General features: G+C 39.7%; 1 pseudogene; it reads left to right on the top strand.

Annotated features, from left to right (window-relative positions):
* Positions 1 to 1,786: 1,786 nt before the first annotated feature.
* LOC147581463 (large ribosomal subunit protein uL23 pseudogene) lies at positions 1,787 to 3,380 on the top strand (annotated as a pseudogene).
* The last annotated feature ends 1,928 nt before the right edge of the window (positions 3,381 to 5,308 follow it).

The following is a 5,308-nucleotide window of genomic DNA, read 5'->3' on the forward strand; positions in this document are numbered from 1 at the left end:
AAAAATACATGCTCAGATGACACCTGTATTGCTGCCCGTAAGTGCCAAAGCTATACCAAAACATTTATAGCAGGTGTTTCTGAATAGGCCACAGGACAGAGGCTGTAATACCCCCTGAATATGTTTCCATTTCCTATAACTGTGCCTGCTGTTCCAACTTTGTCTCTTTTCTCTCTGGATGTGACAGTGTCTCTATCTCCATGAGCCCTATAATCCTTCCTCCCATGTGTCAGCGGCCCTCACTAGAAAACAAATTCCTGACTTTGGGCTCAGAATAAATCATAGAAAAGTATTTGTGTGTGTCAAAATGGGATTTTGACACCAACTGTATCATCACAGAATTGAGACATCGGCAATGCCGCTGGGCCTTTGAGGATAGCCAAATCTGGGCACAACTTTCAGGTGGATAAAGGTTTCCCTGTAGAGGCATTTTACTTTCTATGACTGTAGCACTGAAGCACTCCTCTGGTACCCGGCCCTTCCTACTGTGCTAAAGAGTGAGATTGTAAATTAATTACTATCGAGTAGCAAATAACTTAGTACAGACCTCTGTACTGACTTTTTTTTTAATGATGTGTTTTGTTTTGCTTAAACAAATAAAGGGTCATTTTTCTCTGTAACTACCATTGTTAACATATCAGCAGCCCACAATAATGCTTAATGCAGACAGCTCGCTCTTTTCTATCCATTCAGTCATTATTAGTGTTGGCTTGTTACCTCATGGGTACAAGATGCCAGCTGCAGTTCCAGGCATCATATCTGCATTTAACTCACAAAAATAAAGGCTAAAGATGCAGCGCTTGGGTGGCTCAGTTAGGTGAAGGTGTGACTCTTGTTTTCAGTTTAGGTCGTGACCCCAGGGTGGTGGGATTGAGCCCTGGATCCAGCTCCACATCGAGCCCCTCATTGGGCTCCCACCGAACCTGCTTAAGATCCTCCTTCTCTGCCCCTCTGTACTTGCATTCTCTCTCTCTCTCAAATTAAATTTTAAAAAAGGATAAAACAATGATAGCCTATTCTGTCCCTTTTTATCAGGAAGAACACCATGAAGAGTTTCCTTAATGGAAAGGGATGTATTTATTTTAAAAAAAGAAAAAAAAGAAAAAAGGATTTCAGTTGTGAAAGGTAATTATATTAGTTTTGGTTTGGGTTTCATGTGGAATGTAAAAATGTAACCCATATCTTTTAAATTATAGCACATAGGGCTTTTGTTTTGTTCTGTTTTGTTTTGTTTAACTCAATACCTATTCACATGCCTGTATCTGTAACTTACTCTCTAAAACTACTTATTGGGCAATAGAGCGTGGGTGGTCGTGAATTCACTTTGAGTGTGAGTATGCAATTATGTATCTTTTCTAAGGGAGGAAAAAATCATAACTTTGACTTCCATACCATAGTTGGTTGATTTGAAACCAACATCTACCAGTCTTCTGTCTCCTTTCTTAGTTGAAAAATAGGTCCCAGAGGACAGAGATTTTATAGCTTTCTGTTGGTGTCTTTTGTGAATTTGGTAACAGAAGAAGATAGTACAGAGACGACAAATTGTAGGCAGATAGAGACATACCTCATTTTCTTGTGCTTTGTTAGCACTTTGAGGATGCTGCATTTTTTAGAAAGTTTATGGTTGGTGGCAATCCTGGGGTGAGAAGGTATATTGGCACCATCATCATTTTTCCAACAGCTTTTGCTCACTTCATGTCTCTTTGTTACATTTTGGGAATTTTCACAATATTTCACACTTTATTATTATATTGTTATGGTGATTTATGATCAGTGATTAGGACTAGCTGAGTGCTCACATGATGGTTTTAACATTTTTCTAGCAGCAAAGTATGCTTTAAATTCAAGTTGGAATATTGTTTTTTTGGATGAAATGTTATTGCCCATTTAGCAGACCAACATAACTTTTATATGCATGGGGAACTGAACAGAAATTGACTGGCTTTCTTGCAATATTCACTTTATTATGGTGGTCTGGAAGTGAACCCACAGTACCTCTGAGGTATGACCTGTAATGCCAACATTCCAAAATATGTTGACTGGCCTCATATACCAGGTATCAATGAAATTTGTTTTCTCTCTAAATATGTAAATTAAAGAAACATCCAAAACTTTGATGTTACAGCACTCTTTATAAAGCTGAATCTTGAGAGCATTGTAAGGGATAATTTACTAGTAATTAAAAGGTAAGACGTCTGAAAATTAGAGCATCTTATGTGTGTATGTTTTAAAACATTAATTTTGTAGATCTCTCAAGTTCATTTGGAAAAGTTTTATTTAAAAAAAAAGTTGGCAGGGCGCCTGGGTGGCTCAGTCAGTTAAGCGTCCGACTTCGGCTCAGGTCGTGATCTCTCTCACGGTCAGTGAGTTTGAGCCCTGCATCAGTCTCTGTGCTGACAGCTCAGGGCCTGGATCCTGCTTCGGATTCTATGTCTGTCTCTCTCTCTCTGACCCTCCCTCGTTCATGCTCTGCCTCTTTCTGTCTCAAAAAATAAATAAACATTAAACAAAAATTAAAAAATAATAATGAATAAAAATTGGCCTTATCTAACCAGACTAATGTAAAAATGAACACATTTCTTGTTAAATTATTCTATTAATTATAGAGAAACAATATAGGAAAAATAAGCAACCAAAAAACCTGGGAGCATACATACGTATACATTTACACATTCAAAACATGGTGAAATACTCATGCCTGCCTTTTCACAAAGATGGCCCCAGAGGTGAAGGAGGAAGCCTGAGCCTCCTCCTAAAGCTGAAGCCAAAGGAAAGCCAAAAAAGAGGGGCTGAAAGTCATTCACTAGTCACACACAAAAAAGATCTGCACATCACCTACCTTCCCCCAACCCAAGACAATGCATCTCCAAAGGCAGCCCATATTATCCTCAGAAGAGTGTCCCCAGGAGAAAGCAGCTTGACCCCTGTGCCATCATCATGTTCCCCCTGACTACAGAGTCAGCCATGAAGAAGATAGAAGACAACAGCACACTTGTGTTCATTGTGGATGTCAGCACCAGCAAGCATCACATCAAACAGGCTGAGAGGAAGCTCTGTGACACTGATGTGGCCAAAGTCAACACCCTTATCAGGCCTGATGGAGAGAAGAAGGCATATGTTTGGCTACTGACTATAATGCTTTGGATGTTGCCAACAAAAGTGGGATCATCTAGACTGAGTCCAGCTTGCTAAATCTAAATATAACTTTTTTCACCAAAAACAACAACAAAAAAACCGTATTCCTGCCATTTGTAACATCTGTCCACTTAAGAGTATGAGTAACAGTAATAGAAGCTTTAAATGACCTACCATATAAAAAATGTTGCAGTTGGGTTCCCAGAAGATTCTACTCATTCTGTCTCTCTTGCTCTTTTTACTTTTTCACCCACTTTCTCCCAACTGGCATGGAATAAGATCATCTGTTTTGTTTTTTTTTTTTGTTTGTTTGTTTTTTGTTTTTTTTTTGCTTTTATTTCTCTCATCTGATACTGATATTTACCTCATACACTTGCATTAATGACAAGTCCTATCGGGATGCCTCCACACAGGAATAATAAGTGTTCTCAGGTTGTAGTTAAACTTTCATTTTGAAGGGTTACTGTTATATGGTGAAGAGATTCAGCAAGTTTGCATGATTCTATGTGAGCAGCGTGCAGCTGTCCTCCAAACACACAGGGTTTAGGAAGTAGAAGCAATTGCAGCACGAATGATGTCCCCACACTCCTTGGGTTAGAATCTCAATTCTATTATTTACTAGCTGTCTGACCACAGGAAAGTTATTTAACCTCTCTGTGCTCGGTTTCCCCATTTGTAAAATGGGGATAATGGTAGCACTTCCCTTATAGATGTTTGTAAGAAGAAGTTAAATTCATACACACACATGCACGCACGCGCGCACACACACAGCCCTCTATGAAGCACTTATAATAGTGCCTTATGCAAAACAGGTGGAGCCTGAGAGGGGGGCTGGTTTCAGTCCTTGGTTAGTGCTAGTGTTGCTCTTGAGCTGTCCTTGCTTGCAGTGAAACAAATATATAGTAAATTTTATAAAAGGAAACTCGGTTAGGTAGTTTCCATTAGTTTGCTTACAGTAATCTTTAGAGGAAAATTAAAAGAACCTTTTAATTCTTTTCTGGGGTCATGGAGGGTGATGCAAGGAAATATTTTTTTTCTATTAAATCTAGCTTATTAACAGGAATCCTTTCTGATGGGAAATGATTGCATGTGTGAGTAGACACATTCCTGGACAGAAGGTAGGCATGCTTCACTTGGTACTTACAAACATGAAGTCAAGTCATCATTACTGGTAGAACACCTACCTTTTGGGGAGTGGGAAGGATGGTTCTGTAACTGATTAAGGAATTTCCTCATTTTAGGAGGCTTATATTCTAATGGGGTCAAATTACAATTCACGAAAAGCAAAGCACAACCTATGAGATGAAAAGCTCACCTGCTAGTTGAAATAGCATACATGTACATTTCAGTCTGGTGGGGGGAAAAAAAAAAGGCTTCATGAAAGAGACCATACTTGATATTCTCCTTGAAGATTTGAAAGATTTGGAGAGAGAGGAAGAGAGTCAGAAATAATCCAGGCTAAGAGGGAAACATTAAGAGTAAAGGCAAGAGTAAAGTATAGAGCAGATGAGCCTGGGTTGGAAAACCATGAGTTTGCGGAAAGGATGTACAATTAGTTGGGCAAACCACACGGCCAGGGAAAATAGTCTGCCTAAGACTACCTTCCCTTCAAACACGAGTCTCAAGTTGAAAAGTCCTCGGGACCATGCTCGCTTCTGACCAGCTGGCTACAAATTAAGGGGTCTCCATGGCTACTTTTAGGTTCAATAATTCAGTAGAAAGACTCACAAAACCCATTGAAAGCTATTATATCCACAGTTACTTTTATTACAGGGAAAGGTTACAGATGACCACCAAAGGAAGAGAGGCGTAGAGCACAGTAAAGAAGGGATCCATCCAAACATGGAGCTTCTAGTTGTCCTCCCTGTAGAGAGGTCGTGGATAGTGTTGCATCCTCTCAAGCCACTGCAAGTGACAGTACCCATAGAAAATTGCCAATCAGGGAAACTTACCCAAGTCTTTGGTGTCTACAGTTTTTAGTGACACTCTCTCATATACTGATTATATGGCTGACCTTTGGTTTCCAGCCCTTCTTGGAGGTTGGAGCTAATACCTTTAGTCCCCAGTTCCTATGGAGTTGGAATCTACATGTCCTGTCTCAAAGCCTTATTACAAGTCACATTGTTACACTGCCCTATGGTCACAGCTGCCAGGCATCAGAGACTCTCCTGTG

The sequence above is a fragment of the Puma concolor genome, chromosome B1, assembly GCF_028749965.1.
Source record: "Puma concolor isolate L17-30 chromosome B1, mPumCon1.1.hap2, whole genome shotgun sequence".
NCBI lineage: Eukaryota > Metazoa > Chordata > Mammalia > Carnivora > Felidae > Puma > Puma concolor.